This window comes from Callorhinus ursinus, unplaced genomic scaffold, assembly GCF_003265705.2.
Source record: "Callorhinus ursinus isolate GAN/ISIS: 27379988/994484 unplaced genomic scaffold, GSC_fseal_2.0 scaffold12, whole genome shotgun sequence".
In the NCBI taxonomy this organism is placed as follows: Eukaryota; Metazoa; Chordata; class Mammalia; order Carnivora; family Otariidae; genus Callorhinus; species Callorhinus ursinus.
The window spans coordinates 61,406,603-61,428,050 of NW_027397074.1; the positions used below are offsets into that span (position 1 = coordinate 61,406,603).

General features: G+C 35.3%; 1 protein-coding gene and 1 pseudogene across 1 annotated transcript in view; both read left to right on the top strand.

The window, feature by feature from the left end:
* KCND2 (potassium voltage-gated channel subfamily D member 2) overlaps nucleotides 1–21,448 on the top strand; it is a 489,380-nt gene that overhangs the window by 46,852 nt on the left and 421,080 nt on the right. The gene's annotated exons all lie outside the window — the stretch shown is intronic.
* On the top strand, nucleotides 5,901–20,387 carry LOC112825149 (non-POU domain-containing octamer-binding protein pseudogene; annotated as a pseudogene).

Here is a 21,448-nt window from a genome sequence, read left to right on the forward strand (position 1 = left end):
TCACAGGAAATGGGGCAGACCACTAGAACTGTCCAGAATTTTGACCGACCCCTACTTGAATCCTCTCAGGCTAGTAGTCTTTTACTTCTTCATGCATGATACATGTGTGCTTAATGACATGAACCTATCCAATTTTTCTAATCAACTACTCTCTGGTTTATTTTTCTTAAGCACTTTCACCTAGCTTCTATGAACAATAATGCTATATTAGCTTTCTTAAATGCAAAGAAACCTAGCAGATAATACACAGCCTTACTGATATTTTTGTGTCACTTCTTCCATTGCTGCCACAGTTATAGTTGGTGAATCAGGCTGTCCTATCAATTGGTCAGGATCACCCTAAGAAATTTACCCAATGCAATTGATGAAAATTGAATATGATTAAATCATTAGGTAACATTGCCAAAGTGGAGTTTTTGTAGGTGTATCAAAATTCCAGACATCTGAAAGGAGTAGGCACATCTTGAATCACAAAGAAGGAAAGAATTTTTAAAATATGCATAAATAATATCAACAATCAGTTTATCTAATTCCAGGGGGGACATGTTAGAAATATTATTTGTGTATTCCAAAAATTTAAATATATCCATAGTTGTAAAGTCATAATACATTATTGAAGTAAACTAAAAGTATCTCCAGTTTGAGAAATTTAAAAGATAAAACCATATTTTTTTTTCATCTGCCTTAATGTGTCTCACAAGGGATGGAAATCCAGGTGCTTCTAGTTTCCATACCACTTTTCTTTGCACCTATTAAAATTCCAATTTTGCTTTGAGAGAAAGAAAAATGATTCCTCTTTTAGGATTATTTAGCTAGCTATGTGATGCAGAGGCAATTTTCAGATTTGCATTCTTATCACTGCTTCTGTAAGCTCAATTATTTTAACAAGGTCTTTCCAATTTCCCCTAATGTTTTTCATAACTACCTCGAGCTTACGTTTAAATCAAAACTCATTTTTGAAATAACTTATTTCTCCTAGACTTTTGAAGCTTTCAACATTGCACTTGTATGGAGTTCCTCCTGTTTCTACATATTGACGTTTGGAGCAAAGATTTTCTTTTTCTTCCAATGGGCTTATTAAGCTACAGCCAAGTCATTAATATAACTTTTAGAGTTATATTCAACAGGATATTTTTAAATCATTTGACATATTGGCTACTTACTGTGGTTACAAACCAAACATTAAGACGGTAAAGTTTCCGTGATACAAGAAAAGTAATTTCTAGAGATCAGCTTTACAACGTAGTGCCTAAGGTTAACAATGTAAAATTTTGTTAAGATGGGAGCTCTCATGTTGTGTTCCTACAAAAAAAAAAAAAAAAAAAAAAAGCCTAAAGGTAAAGCTTTTCATTTGACAAAGAAATGGTATGTAATTTTTTATTGGACTGAATTATTGTACTTGGTGTTCAGGATTTTTAAACTCAGATTATGACATAGTAATTGTAGGTAATTTTGACATATTATGTAATATGTCATTCATATATTCAATGCTTTATTGAACAGAAATGTATCTCAAACTTCTTTAAGAAACTACTAGGAATACTTTATATCAATCTGTTTTATGCTGGATGGCAAATGTTCTCAGAAAAATAAAACCATCAAAACATGGCATCAAGTCCCCTAAATGATACATTAACTTTAAATTAGATAATTATATATTAATATTTCATTAGCTTTTAAGATATTTCAACTACAATGTATATGTATCATACCTAACACTTAGCAAGTTTGTGTCCTTTCTTATAATTACTTTCTTCTCCCAAAAAGCTATGCTGTGCTTTCTGAATTCAGCTGAGCATAGTGTGAATTATGCATCTTTTACTGAGAACATCTCACTCTAATTAAAAATACCCATGTTGGTCCTAATATGAGTTACAAGTTACAAGTTACCAAAGATTTAAAGAAAGGTTTAGTGAGACAGATTGGCTTTCATTCTTAAACTTCATCCCAGTTTGATTTGTGTGAATCTGTGATTTGGCTGAGATTACAATACATGGCTTCAGAAATTAAATTGTCTTTGGAGATTACTGCTACTGTGCATATGTAATTAAGTATACTCATTATTGTCTATAAAACTGTAAAAACCTGCAGTTTTATGGGAAGAATATAAGCCCAATGATTTCAAATCAATCAGTTGCAGAGAGTTCTGAGATGTTCCAACCATTAGTTTTGTGGAAAACCTTAAGAAACACAATATTCCTGCAGTCAGCCTAGATGTATAAAGTAGTAAAAGCTATGCCATATTAATTAAACAAGCATTCATTAAGCACCTGCTGTGTATTTGCCACTGTGTACTCTAAGGTGTAAGAGAGTTATGGGACGTTATATTTGGAAGGAACTTTAGAGAAAGTCTTGGTCCAATTTTCCTACTTTATTGTTGAGACCTAGAAAATACGAATGATTTAAGTTCTCACCTCTAAAATTAGCATCAGTACTCGAATTAGAACATACAAGAAAAAACACAATTAAAACAAGGGAACCTAGGAGCTCAGAGTGTGTGTTGCGTTGCCTAAAGATAGGAAAGTGTAACTGTTCAAATTACACAGTGATGCCATAGGAAGGTAAGTCAAGGAATGATTAAATGTAAAATCTGATCTTATTGTTACATCTAGATCATAGTCCTCTTCTTTTTCAGAAATAGTATCAATCACTTTTGCTGATTCCATATGAAAGATGAATTCTCTGTTGATTAAGGTTATTCATAATGACAGAAACATGTGCTGAATTAATTAATACTTTTATAAATACTCTACATTCAATTATAGCATCAGCACAACTCTTACTTGTGTATGCAACATATCTGTTTGCTCTAATGGTAATGCTTACTCAACTCATACAGCTTTGGAAATCCCTTGAAATAACTCCCTGGTGATCTAAATCCATAGTTTGGGAACCAAACAAAAGCTCATGAGAAAGTTCTTCCTTCAGTGGCATATGCAACATTTTTGAAGACTTGAAGACTCTCTTCTAGGCCTCATGTCATGAAGAACAAGGAAACATGTTTTGTCAGTCTAAACAAATACAATTCATGAGAATGCTAGCATACCAGATTCAAAAGATGGCTTTCAACAAATTTGTATTGCTCTTTGAGACAATACCATAAACGTTTATAAACAAAGCAACAGAGAATCATTAATATATCTCATAGCAATCTAGAAATTAAGCAGACTAACCCTATGTCAGCATAGGGTTGATTTCAAATTTTGTAAATATTATTTGCATGTTAAATTATTCACCTGTAATTTAAGACAATTTTATGCTATTGTTATCATCAGTGTTCAAAAGATTAGCATAGTTTGCCTTTCACCTACTATTTTTCACCCTCTCCTTCCTATAGCATTACTGCATGGAAGCATTAGATCATTTAGCCTTATATTTTCTGAGCTGTGGTTCCCTTCCATTAGCTTCATTATTAGAGAAGATTCTAATACCTTTCTTCCTGAATGAACCCTAAGTTTGCTATTCGTTTTTTTCCCCTTATTTCTTACAGGGCTCTAAATATAACTTCAGGCATTCCTCCAAAATTGCCATGAAGTAACAAGGGAGTAGCTCTAGAGCTATTTTTATTTTTAAAGGATAAATTGTAGAAATAGTAATACACTGTACCAAATTACACTTTTCTTAAACAAAAATCTAAGCCAAAAATAGGACACAAAACTTCCCTGTTCTATTCCATATATTTCATATATTACAATAGACTTTCTTATTAACATCAGGCATACATTCTGGGCTTTTAAATTTCTTCATAAGGTAGATAAGCTTATCAAAATATTAGCTATGAAATAGAAGGAAAATGGAATATAGAAGCAAATTCTTTCTCACTTCTAATGGTAGGTCACAATAAATAGTACTATAGTTAATTCACCTAAAATGTGCCATGTTTTTATATCTCCTCCTGCATTAAGATATTGAGAAGGAAAAATTGTGTCCAAATCATTTTGGAATCATTTAAAAATATCCTTTTGATAATTATATTGTCAAGTCAATATTTTACATATTTCAAGAAACTAGAGATAAGATTTAATATAATTATATCTCTATTCTGTGAAGTCTTACTATAGAAACATTTTTGCTCTCCATTTAATGGAGTGGAAGTCATATAATCAATATTACACTTCATGTTTCTATCTAAATATGCTAATTATATCATACTATGTTTTAAGCCAGAAATATTTTCTTAGCATACAGATATTAGTTGGTTAGCATTTAAAAGGTCCTGTCACCCACCAACACCAAAGTGTGGAGAGGGGGGATTTCGCCACACATACAACAAGAAATGCCCCAGACCAACTAGGTGTCCTACAAGTCAACTGGATTTTGACACTGTCCACAGGTTAAGGACTCACCACCTGCACCCTCCACCACAACCCCCCTCACCCCTGCCACTTTAGATGTCAGTTTCAGGCTTAGGTTGTCACCTGCAATTCTGACTGACTGGCTAGAAATCAGAGGTTTCCATGATCGCCTCTTAGGTTTGGCTGACTTGCTAGAGAGGCTCACAGAACTTAGAGAAACATTTTACTTACTAGATCATTGGTTTATTATAAAAGTATACAACTCATGAACAGAGAGGTGGAAGAAATGCATAGGGTGAGGTCTGTGGAAAGGACACAGGACAGCCATGCCCTCTCCAGGCATGCCACTCCCCCCCATATCTCCATGTGTTCACCAACCCAGAAGCTCTCTGAGCCCGTTCCTTTTGTTTTGTTTTGTTTTGTTTTTTGTTTTGTTTTATGAAGGCTTCAATATAAAGGAATGATTTACTAAATCATTGCCCCACTGGTGGTTGAACTCAATCTCCAGCCCCTCTCCCCTCCCTGGAGGTCAAGGGTGGGGAGTGGGGTGGAATTGAATGTTTCAATCCTCTAATCACATGGTCAATTCTCCTTGCAACCAGGCTCAATCCTTGGTTGCTTTCCAAAAGTCACCTCATTAACATAGCAAAAAATAACTTTATTATTCTCAACACTTAGGTAATTCCTAGGGTTTTGGGGAGTGGTGAGCCAGGAACCATGGACAAAGACCAAATATATATGAGAAATATATTTTGGTCATCTCAGTGACCAAATATACATTTTTCTTATAAATCACAGCATTAAATATTAAAGTACATGTGTTAGTTTAGGTTATGCAAATACAGAAGTAAGAAAATCCCGTTTTAAATTAACAAGAAATATACTGAAATTAAAAATCCTTGAGTCAATCAGTCTGTCTGAGTGATTCTGTCCTACTTTGAGCTCCTTTGTCAGTTGGTACCACTTAAATGATAATAAACAATGAGTAATTTTAGAATTGAATATGTTCCAGGAACTAGAGATAGACACAACTTGAGTAGGTGACTGACATCTAACAGTAAGAAGTGTAATAATGAATTACATAGTGTTACAGGGGTGTTACAAAGGAAAGAGTGATCATATCTGCAGGGGGGAATTAAGGAAACATTCACAAAAGAAAGGTCACTTTAGTATGGTCTGATAGAATGAATATGGCACTGCCCAGTGTTCAAGATTGGAGAGTATCCAAGGACTAACAGATGCAAAACCTGTAAATATGAGAATTTGGTATGTCTTCGTGGTTCCGTGTGTGTGTGCGAAGCTTATCTATCATGCAACCAGCGCAAAGCCACATGGGCAGCAAATTAGGGAAATACCTCTTGTTCTACAAAAGGACTTATACTTTATCCTGTCAAAGACAGGGACTGGCTAAAGAATTTCAAATCAAGAAGTAACAATGTGGCTGTGCTTTGAAAAATTGAAGTGGTTTGAAATTGAAAGCAGAAAAGCCAATTAAGAGTCTATTGTAATGGCTTAAAAGGAAGAAAATGAGAAGGAAGATGTAGTAAAGGAGAAAGACACCACTTTTAGAAAATAGAAGTGAAGGGATAGAGTGACTGACAGAAAATGCGAGTTGGTGGGAGGAGGGTGATCGCTCTCTCTAACCTGGTTGATAGATTCAGAGTAGGACGAGACAAAGAATGCAAGAACAGTAGTTTTGTTGAAGAAGAGGAGTTCATTTTTGAATATATTAAGGCTAAAGTATCTGTAGAGATGTTTGGAACCTACAACAAAGTACTTTATGACTGAATGTAGGATTCTTCAGTGTGCCTATGTGGCTATGCTTGGAATCCGTGTCCAAAATGCATTGTTTGAGAGTACTCAGTCCATGATACCTTCCTAGCTTTCAGTGCTATCCTTTCCATTCACATATTCATGTGTTCATTAATAAATTCATTCAACAGATATTTGTAGATTTTGCTAGGTAGGCACATGAATGCATCATTAAAGACCACAGTCCAGCCTTCCACTATTTTAATTTAGCAGGGAATACTTTAGAAGTAAACTAACAGAGTATTGTGTGGTAAGCGCAGATTGACTGCATTCAAAAATAGTAGTTTATTATTTAATTTACATTTATGCAATATTAAGACAAACAAGTAGGTAATTATTACATAGTTGTGTTTCTACCTATGGATTTCCTGTGTACATCATTAGAATATTTGTTAGAAAAATTAATGATTTTAAACATAATTTGTCTAAGGTCTTTATTTTTGTGATATTAATAAGCCTTGTTTATTGAACATTTTATTGTCCTCCATATTTTATATTTAAATGTTGTTTGTTGTTTGTATTCTGTTATTAAAACTATAATAATGTGTTTACACTTTAAATTAAAAAGTATCTCAGAAATGGAGATTCCATATGTGAAGGTACATTGCTTTGTGCCTAGCAGAGATGCACATCCATGCTTTTTTTTCCCATGTTTTTTTACTTTCCTTTCTAGTCCCTTCACGTATGCTGTCTAATGTTCTAGTTATGTCCAACACACTTGCTCTTCCATACTTCCTTATTAAGTCTTTGAAATAAGAAACCAAATTTAGGATGTCTTTCTGTTCTCATTGATCCCTATCATTATTAATCATTTACACAATAAGCATTTATTGAGTACCCAAAATATAACATTCAGGAGATGTTGAGATACATAAAATATGCCTTAAGTGCATTACAGAAACTCAGAAGAGGTGACATTTATGGTACTGAGAAAATATGAGCAGGAAATTGCTTAAAAATGCCCATAAAAAGTGGGTAATGATAATACAAGTAGAGAGAATAAGTTTAAAGAGTCATAGGCTTTAAATAAGTATATAGGAGGCAGTAGCTGGTTCGGGCAGCCAGAGAGCAGCACATGTGGAAGGAAGTCATGTAGGCTGAGAAAGGTAGGCTATGTCAGATGGTGAAAGGTTTGTTGTGGCTTAGCAAGAAATTTAAGGGTTTTTTTGGATTTTGTTTGTTTATTTGTTAGACACTGAGAGATGCCAATTATTTTAATCAGGAGAATGATATGGGTACATGATTTTAAAGGGTGCCACTTTTCATATAAGACAGGATGGACGGGGCCCCTGGGAGGCTCAGTCAGTTAAGCATCGGCCTTCGGCTCAGGTCATGATCCCGGGTTCCTGGGATCGAGCCCCACATGGAGTCAAGCCCTGCATGGCATAGGGCTCCCTACTCAGGGGGAGTCTGCTTCTGCCTCTGCCCCTCCCCCTGCTCATGCACCCTCTCTCGTACACACACACTCTGTCTCTCTGAAATAAAGTCTTAAAAAAAAAAAAGGATGGACTGAAGAGCGGAGATGCTGAACATGTTAGCACATAGTTATTTTAGTGCTAAATGGAGTTATTAAACTCTATTCATGTGTGTGTGTTGTGTGTGTGCACGTGTTTATGTGTGATTTCTAAAAAAATGCACGTTGAATATGTATGTTTTGTAGGGAGGCATACAGGGTGTTTGGTACAGATACAGAACTTTTATAGAAAGTGTACTGAATTGGGTCAGGTTAGTACCTATCTGTGTCAATGGAAGATGATTACTGAGTATTAAGTATTGAGACCAGGATGTTAGCTGAAGAGGAATGGGGAGATTAGAGTAATTTTTATCTCCACAAGTCAGTACTGCCATTTTAACAACCATGTTTGTTTGTTTGTCTTTCATTATTTTCAGTGTGATTGAAAGGTAATTACTGGTAGCATGTTAAATAATGTGTAAGATAAGGTAAAAGTAGATATGGTCACTGAAATGTATGTTTTAAAAATGGAAAATATACTAGAATTAATAAAGTACACACTGCTTATCTAAAAATTAATTATTAAAATTAAAATGAAGCAAAGCACAAAACAAATATTTGTCAAGCAGCACCAACAGTTGTGAAGTTTTATGTTTTCATTTTTGGCATGCCATATATGCTTTTTGTGATATATATTTTTTCAGCACTATAAATGACAAATTGATTTTGAACAAATGAGTACAAGAAACATTTTAAGAATATCTGTTGAACTGACAGAAGCTACACGTATAGGGTAAGTGATTAAGAAGTGGAAAAAAGGCAATTTGGATAATAAAACAGAAAAAAAATAAGACTGATGGAATGATTTAATCCGCAGTATAAAGGTTTTGGAACCTAATCCATTACATGAAGTCTCTATAAGGTCCTAAAGAGAAGCTATCATAAAACATCTGGAATATCTGCAAAGTAACAATTTACTGGAAAGGGAACTAGAATTGGGAGGAAGAAGTTCATGGTCAAGGTTGATAGCTCAGATTAATTGTCCCTATATTATTTATTTGGTCATTCTTTTATGTTTTTCAACATAATAACTTGACAAAGAATCTTTACTTCTCTGAAAACCAACTTCATGTTTTATTGTAAACCCGTGGGAGAAACAGTCTAAAACATCTATTTTGCCTTTTTTAATTTTTGTTACTAAGTAAAGAAAATATAATTTCTGGTGAAATAAATCAGCATTGCAGTGAAAAACTTACTTAAAAAAATTGATATAGTGGCACCTGGCTGGCTCAGTTGGTAGAGCATGCAGCTCTTGATTTTGGGGTCTTGAGTTCAAGACCCACATTGAGTGTAAAGTTTACAAGAAGGAAGGAAGGAAAGGAAGGAGAGGAAAAGAAAGGAAAGGAAAAGAAAGGAGGAAGGAAATTTAAAAATAATCTCAAAAATAATAGTTTAGTTCATATCACATTTTATGTCAAAATTAAAAATAATATCAAAAATAATAGTCTAGTTCATATCACATTTTATGTCAAATATAAGCTACCCTTATTTAATGGGCTTATAAATTTTGGAAATGTAAGGAAATTCAACACTCAGTTGTTCCAGATTCCTTACTTTGCAGATGAGGGAACTGAGACCCAGGGAAATTAAATGCCTCCCATGAGGTAGGGGCAAAATCCAACTCCCTTCCCTAGTCTGTTTCTTTCTGCTACACGGCGTTGACGTGTATGTCATATGTTCAAGTTTAAAGTATTTTAAAGGAAACAGTTCATAAAGCAAACAAAATGATTTCTAGTTATTGTAACATTTTTCTATCTTGAGATTATTTTAGTCTTGCATAGTTTAAGATATTATGTATACTTCACATTTAAGGAAAGAAATATATATATTTTAGTTTTGCCACTGATATAACCTAACATTTAGAAAATTTTCATAGCCTGTTACCTGGGTGTTAGGTCACTGTGACAATGAAAGATGGCATCCTCTCTTTGTTTGCTAGTTCATTATTAATATTTTCTATCACTTGGGTAAAAGTCAGCATTATTGGCAAGATATAGAATATCTTTGTCTTGTGGTAACAGATAATCTGTTCCCTTTTTGGTGTTCTGTCAGTGAATACATGGCTTTTTATCTAGTGTCATTAAACTGAAATTTTAAAACTAAATTCTAGATATTACCAAAAGTAATCCTTTACTATAAAGGTAATTTTCTGATTTATAATACAAAATAAAACAGTTCTGAAACAAGGTCACTTAGCGTTTTGGTTTTAAGGAATAGGTTAAAATAACAACCCAGAAGAAAACTTGTTAATATTTCAAAGTAGAATTGGCCATTTTAAAATAACACTGTTGTCTTGGAGATTAACATCGAAGCAGTAGTGTTGACATGGGCTTCCACGTGTGGTGACCTTTGGTCATAAAGGATCCCAGTACTCCCAGCTGACATCAACAAGAAGGCACGAGAATAATAGTTCAATTACCAGTGAAATTAGCAACCCAGGTTTCCAAAGTTTTCCTTAATTGTACAAATTGATTTCTCTAAAAACAGAAGTTTGATAAATAACATGTGGTTGAGCTCACATAAAAACTTACAAATGAAAGCATCTCTGGGCACGTTCTACTTTCTTAAGTTAATATATTATTGAACTATCATTTGTGTATAAATTTAAATATTTATATTGAGTAAAGATATGACTGTCAATTGATAAATTGAATGTGTAATCCCTTAATTGGGAAAGATGACTCAAAAACACTTGAGTGCTAATGGGCGGGCCCTACTCTTCTTTTGAGCTGCCTGAGCAAAGCACTCTGATAAATTGAACGTAACCTTTTTAGTATAGCTCAATGATAAATATTTCATTACTTTATGACAGAGTAGAATAGAAAAATGACATTTGTTTTATGCTTTGATCATGGACATCTGGCCAAAATAAAAACAAAACAAAAAAGAAAGAAAAAATGGAAATTTTTGACTTAACTCCAAAAAATTCGAAAGGAAAAGTGATTACATATAATATTTGCATTAATCTACTTCTTAAAGTAACTTGTTCAATTACAACAATATGCATAAATGTGCATAGGCATCCATGTATATTTATAGATATGGAAGTAAAATTAAAAAATAATTGATAGTCTACTATTATAGGGGAGATATATTTTATTTGGTCTCCAAACTGGAGAATTAGAACTCTTTGAGGACATTGTACAGAATTATCATCAGATCATACCAAAATAGAGACTCAATATTTAATTTTTTGGTCAGTATTTATTCAATTCGTTCTTTCACATGTTTTACAAATATGTATAGAGGGTCTATTTGTTTATTTTCTCTCTTGCCCGCAAGAATGTAAACTGCAAGAAAGCAGTGACATGGACTGCCTTGATTATACCTTGTACTACCAACTATGCCGTCACAGTAATAGGCCTTCAATAAACATTGATGAATGAATGAATGCCAGTTTCTGAACTGTGTGTTAGGTATATGCTGCTCACCAAAACAAGTGTGGCCTACTATATTAATGTCCAGCTGAGATGGTGGAGCTAGGATGAAAAAATCAAATACTTAATCAATAAATATTTAATGATAATTGTGTTCAACAATAGGAAGAAAAAAGGATTTTTTTTTCCAGATGTGAAAATGTCACTCTTGTTTGATAGTAAATCTTCCACATTGCCATAAAATATGCATTCTACAAGGCTCACCAAATTACTTAAGTTTAGGCTCAAAAAGAGAAAGGTAAAGAATATGTAGTCTAAGAATTTCTGGAAGTTTATATTCTAGAATTAAGGGTGTGAATTTGCATATAGTTACTTATGGTGACCTATTAGCATAAAAGGCCTTTAGAGATTGCAGGTACTATTACACAAGAGCTACATTAAACCTTTAAGATGCAGATGTTCCAACATGAGTTTTCAGACACAGCTCTAGGAAGAAACCTTAATGATCACTAAATTCAGAAGGTGTTTGTAAATGTTTTCATCTCCACATTTATCTAAAATGTTTCTTCTAAACCTAGTTAATGTTTTGAATTCTATCTCCCTCTCCTCTGCATCAAGAGTTACTCTCCTAAAACTAAATAGGAGGATTTAAACAATACTATAGACAAAATTTTGTTTGCTGGAATCGATCCCAATTGCAGCAGCTAAAGAAATTTATAAGTTAATAAAGTTACAGGAAATAATAAATTCTAATGTGAGGCACTTAATATACTGCTTAACACCTTTGTAGCCTTTGTTGTGCTTACTCAACCCTGTTTTCATCATGGAGGAATGGAAAAACATGCAAACTCAGATTTTTGAAAGAAGTACAGAGATAATCACCTGCACTATACAAGGTGACTTCTTTTAGAAAGTTATCAACAGGGCGCCTGGGTGGCTCAGTTGGTTAAGCACCTGCCTTCGGCTCAGGTCATGATCCTGGAGTCCCGGGATCGAGTCCCGCATCGGGCTCCCTGCTCAGCGGGGGTCTCTTTCTCCCTCTGACCCTCCTCCCTCTCATGCTCTCTCTCTCTCATTCTCTCTCAAATAAATAAATAAAATCTTAAAAAAAAAGTTATAAACATAACCTCTTTTAAAAAAACACACTGTCCCAAATCATTTACAAGTTTTTGGAATTTATTTTTAATTGAGTTACGTATAAAACTTTGTGAAAATATCTATTACATAATATAATTAACTTCCCACTGAGTCCTTTCTGTTTTGGTTGAGTTTGAAAGTATGCCACAGCAACTGTGTCACTAATTCCACAGATTTGGTGTTGTCCTCCATCTCACTGAGCACCTACTAAGATCTATAACACATACCTACCAAGACATATATTTTAATTTCACTCAGTTACTTCCTATAATTATTCCACCTGCTACAGCTCTTGTATTTTATTTGTATTTTATGATGTAATATCATGGCATTCCCAACTCGTCTTCGTGATGACATCTTTCAATGGTTCAGTCTCTTTTGATGGACTTTCTATTGCTTAGTTACACAGAATACAGTACAGCTCTTGTGAGGTGTTATAAAAAGACTTCCTAAGTACTTAGATAGTCAAATTCATTATTAACTTTTTACTCAATAGTTGGCAATACTTATTGAATATTTACTTTATGCTATGCTCTCTGTCTTATTTAATTTTTAGAACCACCCTATCAGGTAGATACTGTTATTATTCTAACATTGTAAGTGAGGAACTTGGTGGTTATGAAGTAATTTGGCAACAGCCATATAGCTGGTGAATAGTAAAACTGGAAATCAAACCAGGATTGTCTGTTTCCAGTGTAAGCATGCTTAAGGTCTGTGCTATGAATAGACAGATATGTTGAATTATGGCCTCAGGAGGAGACATTTTATCTTAAATAATAAATTAATGAATAAGTGAGTGAATTAGTACGTAAAATGTATCTCAACACTAAAGAAAAACAGGAAGATATTATCAAGAATTGAGGAAAATTTCTAATCCAGAGGTTGCTTATCTTTGATTTTCACATTTTAGTTCTTAGCTTCAGAATAGGAAAATAACTTTTTTAAACTTATATATGAGAAGCATAGGCATATTACAGCCTTTATTTTCCCTCAAGTATTAGGAGTCTAAATATACATTCAAGGGGCACCTGGATGGCTCAGTCGGTTTAGCCTCCAACTCTTGATTTTAGCTCAGGTAAGATCTCAGGTTTGTGAGATAGAGCCCCACATTGGGCTCCGTGCTGGGATTGGAGCCTGCTTAAGATTCTCTCTCTCTCCTTCTCCCTCTGCCCCTCACTCCCCTGCTCTCTCTCAAAAAAAAATAAAAATAAATAAAAAATATACCTTCAAATTTGTTTTAGTGGTATGTTCTTTATCATACAAATTATGTGAGTTAATAGATGATATATCAGTAAGTATATATTTAATATTTGTGAAACTCAGCTTTCAGTACTTTTTAACATATGTTTTTATCTCACTAAAGTCATCTGGGAAATGCCATAAAAATATCTCACTATAAATTGTTCAATTGGTTACTTATTTGCCCTGTCTTAATTCAGTTATGAATCCCCTTAACCTAGCTAATGGGCAGCTACTGTAATCTACTGCCATGGAAATAAAATAATATCATGTGGTAAGATGAAACTACAAGATAATGAAAATATAACTAACTTATTATGTATTTATACCCATGCATATTTTCTGATTCAGAACCTTAATATGAATTTTCCTTGCCATTTCAAAATTAAGTTACATCTCCCAAGAGTTTATTCTGATGCTGTTTTCGTGAAAATACAAAATTTAATGAATTTTAAAGGAGATCATTTTTGCTTTTCCCTATAGAAAATGGAGGACTTTTGGCAAATAAAATGAGGACACATATCTTTTTCTGGTCATTTTGTCTTTTCTGATCTAGCACTCCTGCTTTCTCAAGTCCTTTTTGACAATGAATGAACTATATTCTGAGCTCTGGCATTTGCAGTGATTTGATAAAAATCTTTTAAACTGTCCTTAAACTGGCCTCTCTAGATGTCAAATAACTGATTCTGAGTAGGCACTGGAGGAAGTTCTTCCTGCTTTTATCCACACAATTGGGAGTTTTAGAGAGTCTGATGAATTTCCGATTTTAGAAAAATGTGGAAAATGCTTGCTGATTATGCTGCAAATTTGTCCGGCCCCACGTTGTTTATTCATGACTTTAAAAGCAGCATATACTACAATTTATTTTACATCTATAGATTGTTAGGTAGAATGTTCCATTAATATTCACCATTTAGAAGTATTTTTCATTTGTTGCTTCCTTTTGTTTTGCTATAAATAAAACAAGATCCATAGAGGCAGTGTATTGATCGCTCTCTAGAACTACACAGGCTCGCTTGGAACCCAGCTCCCCATTCACTAGATATGGGAAACTTGGGCAAGTTGCTTACCCTTTATAATGTCAGTTTCCTCCTCTGTAAAATTAGGATCATAAAATACCTACTCTAGAAGGATGTTTTAAGGATAGATGAGTCTTTAAATACATAGAAAAGTGCCTAGCATGTTAAAAAAAAAATCAGTAAGCATTAGCTAACATTACTATTTTCAATATAGACTTTTTTCTTTTTATCAAACTCAAACACAAAGCTGGTGAAATAAGCAAAAGGCACAAGAAACCACACTCATATCAAAGTGATGGATGAGTTCCATTTTAGAATGTGAAAAATGACAGAACAATCATGCAGGTGCAGAGAAATTAATATATGTAGATATTTGGGTATTTCATTATTTTTGTGCTGCTGTTTCTAAATGGAGCAGGATGCTTTCAACACCTCAGAAAGGATTTTAAAAATAGATTATAAAGTATCAATGTTGTTAACTATGTAAAATCTACATACAAATGTAACTGCAATTGGACTGAGGAATGAAACAGGTTTCAATTGATCTGAAGATGAAAAATAACAAGAAAATTAGGTTGAAAATAACCTTTTAGAAAACAAAAATTGTGTGGCATGACTTTTGTTCTTTATCATTTTTTTTTTTAAGATTTCCAAACAGAGTCATTTTCCTGTTTTAGTTTTTTACACTATTAGAGTTTAACAGCCAGAAGAGCATGAAACCTTTAAGGAAACAACATTTTTCCAGATTTAAATTTTAATCATATGTCTTATTGAACTTCCTCACTTTTATTAATAGAAAAACAGTAACATTCAGGCAAATTAATATTATTTTAATTATAATTTTGTCTTTTTATGATTGTAACTTATAATGAAAAAGGATCAAGGTAAAGTCCCTTTACTTTTTTATCCTTTAAGAAATATTGTTTTCAATGGTTCTAAATTTTGGTAGCTTTCAAAATTATTTTTTCCTTGGCCTAGCGTCCTGGGTGTATTTTTCATAAGAAAGAAAGGGGGAAAGAGATAAGGAGGGAGAGACAGAGAAGAAGGAAGGAGAGGGAAAGGAAAGGAAGGGAAGAAAGGAAGAAGTTAAGAGAGAGGAAGAAAGAAGTGTGGAGTTAGGGAAGGGATTGGAAAGGGATTTTGCTGGCATTTATCATATTAGCAGAAATAATCAGAGAAGTGTTTTTGCTTTGTTTTAGCTTTCATAACATGACAAGTAACTGAAGAAATTAACAATGAGTATAACAGAGTAACTACACTTATAATTTATCTTCTGAAACAACATATAAGTATTTGTCATGTTAAAAGAAAAAATACCACCATAATAAATTATCTTGTAGCTCTTCTGAAGTGAAAGAATCCAAAGAACTCTCGAAAGTCACCCTGATGCTTTGGCTGCACATTTAAATGCAATATTCTAAGTTCCAAGAGTTGGACATTCAACTGACTACACCACCCAAGTGCCCCTAAGTTGTTATTTTTAAGTAAACTCTGTGCCCAGTGTGGTGAGACTATAACTCACAGCCCCAAGATCAAGAGTCACGTGCTCTACTGACTGAGCCAGCTAGGCATCCCAGTTCTAATATTGCAAAATACCTTAATTGTACCCCTTTCTCTGTAGCCATAGCCCCCCCTTTTTTGTTTCTCCTTTTAAAATTTCACTTGTGTCCCATCCTTCTGCTCTTTCATTTTTTTTTTTTTTACCCCATTAATCACCTCCTCTTTGGAAGCAGAGATGTTGTGGAGACCTTCTGTATGCTCATCTTACCTGATCTTCCTGTTGCTTTTAACATTTTAAATACCAGCCCCCCCCCCCCCGCAACCTGCAGTGCCATTGAATTTAAGTTGATATTACTGATTGTCTCCAGCATCTACAGCAGTGGTATCAGTAGAATGTAAAGTAAGCAAGTGAACATCAGAAGCAGCTCTTTATCTTCCATCAAATTAAAACAATAATAAAATAGTTAACTCCTTAAAATACCAAAGAAATGCAAGTAGCCACTTGTGGAATCATCTTTTAAATGCTCCTAACTTGAAGCCAATGATCAGCTCCTTTTGTGGCATATTAAAGCTTATATTTAGCATTGTCAAATGAGAGATGTTAAGCAATAAGGCACATATATTTTGTTTGTGCTTATAAATCAATGATAACATTTATGAAACAGGGTTGAGGGTACTAATTATGTCAAGTAAGAAAAAATAGGTAAATCTGGCTGACTTTGTTGGAAAGTTCTTTATTAAAACGTAAGAAACCCAAATACAGTTAGCTTTTCATTTAATCAAGTTGTGTTTCCAGTATAAATGAATGGCTATTGAAGTCTTTATATCCCGTACTTTTCTTAAATGCTTCACTGAATGTTTAATACTCTGGCATCCCAGTTTAGAGCTTCTTTTAAAGGAGTCTTTTCATAAAACTTGGGACAGAAACCTGCTCTAGATGACCGCATGGAGAGTTGTACAAAAGAGAAACAAATTATAAAAGCTCAGTGTTACTTGGTTGCTTAAAATTTTCTCTTCCTCTTTCTTTTTACAAAAAAAAAATGGGATTAATCAATGACCTAGTTTAGTTTCTAGAGCCTAAGTAGTTGAAATTTTTATATAAAGGTTCATATAAAATCATTTTATTAAGTGAAAATGGAACTAGACAATCTTTTTGAACCTAAGCAAACAAAAATTTAGCCAAAATAATAAAGAGCTTATTTAACACATTCAAAATTACTTTACTTCACATACTCTCTTAAATTGTATAAATCAATACCCTCATCCAGAGTTGCTGTGAATAGTCTTCAATGTTTTTGGTATCTTCTAGAATTAATCTTTATGACTAGCATTCCCTACAGTATCCTCTGTCCATTGGAAGTGCACGGGGCTGGAAGAAGGGAGACCTGGATCTGATTCTGTTTGAACCAGTTGTGTATGTTAATTCTGATGTGTTAAGACAATTGACACTCAGCAGGATTAAGTTATCTGGAAAGGAGATTCATAATTTTTTCCTTGACTTTTTCATTGGTCTATTGCAAGAAATAAAGGAAACATTATTTGTTTCTAAACAAGAGATTGTAACTACAGATTAATTGATGTAATTGTATTCAAATGAGACTTTACTACTTGGCTGGGTCCCATGAAGGGTTAGTTTCTTTCTACACTTGCAGATGGTTGCTGTCAATCACCAGAAGAAATGGATGATAAAACATAGACAGATTCTTAGAAATTCTACCCCAATTGTTGAAAAGCAACCCAAATCTTAATGAAACCAACGGTTTCCAAGAAAGCGTTTTAGGACCTTTGCCATATGGCACAGTTTGAAGGGTAAGAAAAAAAAATTGTGGGAAGCACCTAAATACTATTTTTTTCAAAATATAGTCTACAGATTACGTAAGTTCTGACTCCCTGAAATGTAACTGATTATATTACAATTATTCATTTATTTTGATCAACACAGATATTTCAACTAACCAGTTCTATCCATAGTAATAATGATACTGGATTCAGTAGAATTAGCTATTTACATTAATGAATATAAGTTATTGTTGCCAAACTACTACTTCACTTCATGCATCTCTAGACAATCTCTGAGAGCCATTTTCCAAAATACTTTCCAAAACATCTTTTAGCACTTCAGATCTTAACTACTTGTGAGTAAGTTTAAAAAAATGTTTATTTTAAAATGCCATGTAAATATAATCATTTTTAGTTTATGTAAATGAGTTATAATCAGAATTTTGCTGCAGTGGTGGGAAAAACTAGGTTCTTGAGATAAAAAATTTTTTAACCTTTTAAGCGACTTTTATTTTGGTTTCTATTACAATGTATAGATCTTTAAAAAGAACATGGATCAACCTAACTAAGTTTAGAAGAAGAAATGGGGGGCGTGTTCATATCATATGAGCATCAAAAGAGGTAAAAAAGCATGGCAGGTTAGCCTAAAGAATAATATATTCAAGCATCAAAATAGAAATTTTAAGTATTTGAATCGATACCATTCTGAAGAAACATAGGTCAACTATGTTTCTGTAGTGACTTATGTATCCTTATAGAGAGGTGGTAATTGTTCCTGACTTGGAGGATGCATTTTCAGGAGTAAAAAGTACCTTCTGAGAGCATGCAAACCAGCCATTCAATGACACTCAATAAAACCACATTTTCCGTATTCCAGCGTGTAAAGGTATTCCACTGGGATCACTTGCCCTCTGATAGGGACAAAACAGTATGTATCTCACTTCATCTTAAAATCCGCACAGGTACTTGGGTCACCAGTAGAAATAATTCATTTGCATCACCCCCAGGACCCAACATAGTAAAATATCACGAGCCTTCCTAGTATGTAAGTTGTTTGGGCATAAGATCTTAATCTGTGCTGCAGTAAATAAAGAAAAACTAGCTTCTCTCTTTATCCTGACTCTTTCCCCCAGAGTAGGATAATGTCTTGGTTTAGGAATCTATTTTCCAAGGTGGATGTGACAAGCACCAGAGGTGGACTGTGCTAAGTCCCTGTCAGGTCACACTCCTCCTCCACTGAGGAGGTCAAGGCTGGGGGGAGTAGAATTGGGTTTCAAGAAGTAATCCAAGAGGACGTATAGTGTCGCTGTTACTCTGAGGAGAGAACAGTCATAGAAGGGTACAAAAATGCAATAAAACCTTTAACTTGGAGAAACAAAACCATACTCCAAGGAAGCATCATCAGCATCACCACCAGCATCACCACCGCCACCAATACCTGCAAATGGACAAGCCAGCAGCCAAAGTAAAGGCTTGACTACTGACCTGAAGAATTTTAGGAAACTAGGAGAGAAGAACTTCACCCAATGTAGCCGGCTCTTTGTGGGCAATCTTCCTCCTGACATCACTGAGGAGGAGACGAGGAAACAACTTGAGAAATATGGGATGTCAGGCAAAGTCCTCATTCATAAGGATAAGGGCTTTGGTTTTATCCGCTTGGAAACACGAACCCTAGGGCAGATGGCCAAAGTAGAGCTGGACAACATGTCGCTCCGTGGAAGGCAGCTGCATGTGCGCTGTGCCTGCCATAGTACATCCCTGACAGTCTGAAACCTTCCCTGGTGATTCCAGTGAACTGCTGGAGGAAGCCTTTTTGGCCAGGTGGAAAGGGCTGTAGTCCTCGTGGATGATCGAGTAAGGCCCTCAGGAAAAGGCACTGCTGAATTCTCAGGGAAGCCAACTGCTCGGAAAGCTCTGGACAGGTGCAGTGAAGGTTCCTTCCTGTTAACCACATTGCCCTGGCCTGTGACTGTGGAGCCCATGGACCAGTTGGATGATGAAGAGGGACTTCCAGGGAAGCTGGTGATAAAGAACCAGCAGTTTCACAAGGAGGGAGAGCAGCCACCCGGATCTGCACAGCCTGGCTCCTCCGAGTGTGAGTATGCCCCGTGCTGGAAAGCACTCAGTGAGATGGAGAAGCAGCAGCAGGACCAAGTGGACCACAGCATCAAGAAGCTCGTGAGAAGCTGGAGATGGAGATGGAGGCTGCTCGCCATGAGCACCACGTCATGCTAATGAGACAGGATTTGATGAGGCGTCAAGAAGAACTTCAGAGGATGGAAGAGCTGCACAGCCAAGAAGGGCAAAAACGAAAGCAACTGGAGCTCAAGCAGGAGGAGGGGGGCAGGCTCCATGAGGAAGAGATGTGGTGGCAACAGGGAGAAATGAGGCAGCGACAGCAGGAAGGATTCAAGGGAACATGCCCTGATGTGAGAGAACAGGAGATAGGGATGGGCCAGTGGCTGTGGAAGGTGCTATGGGCATCAACAACAGAGGCTCCATGCCCCCTGCTCCAGTACCAACTGGTACCCTAGCTCCTCCAGGACCGGTCACCATGATGCCAGATGGAACCTTGGGATCGATCCCACCAACAACTGAATGCTTTGGCCAAGCTGCTGCAATGGAAGGAATTGGGGCAATTGGTGGAACCCCTCCTGCATTCCTCCATGCAGTTCCTGGAGCTGAATTTGCTCCAAACGAATGTCTCCGATACTAATAAAAATTTCAATGTCTAGTTTCCCCAAAACCCTTTTAAAAGAAGGACCCTTTTTGGACTAGCCTGAATTCTGCCCTGGAAAAGTGTTAGGGATTTCTCCCAATAGTTAGGTCTTCCTTGCCTGTACTACTCTGAGTGTGTTTGCTGGAGGCTGAGGGTAAGGGAGGGGCGATATTTAACAAATCAGTTCTGTGTGGTATATCATTTAACTAACTGATCCTGTGTGGTGCATTTCTGAAGTTTCATGTGATTGTTGAGGGCCTAGAGGTGTGGGGTGGGGAGGAACTATGGCAAAATGGATCTAGTTAGAGCCCCCATTAATATTTTTTTTTAATTTTTTATTGTTATGTTAATCACTATACATTACGTCATTAGTTTTTGATGTAGTGGTTCCATGATTTATTTTGATCATTCCTTTCTTTGTCCATCCTGTTGTATTTGCTTTCTCATTCTTATACCCTCCAACCCCAGAGACACTGCCACATACAGCACAAAAACAAACATCCGCCAATGACCTTAGCCCCATTGTTCCATTCACTCACAGGTGGGAATTCAGGCAAATGTCCACAGATGTCACAGACAACATACATAGGGTTCTGTTATATCCTGTATATTACCCCTTCATGTCCTAAGGAAGACATTTGCTCTTAGAGATTTTCATTTTAGTGTATCTTTAAAAAAATCTTGTGTTAAGTTGCTTCCAACTTTTTTCCCGGGTAAGGACAACCCAGGAACGGCCCTTTTGTGTCTATGAGGTTGCTGTTCACAGATTTTCTTGATAGGCCTCGTACAATCTTGGGAACAGGGTTACTGTGTGCTAAAGGTCAGACAGTAGCTCTGAGCCTTGCCTGTCTTAGGTAGTTATGCTGTGCATTTTTTTACTGATGTACCATGTATGATTTGTCCCTGATATCTTTGGAGTTTTTCTGAGAAATAGAGCAGTAATGCAGCATCAACTTACTAAAATACACTTTAAGCCTTAAAAAAAAAAAAGGAGTAATCCAGATATAAGGCATATAAACGACCTTGATAGCAAGACATGGTTTTTCTGTGTCTTTTTC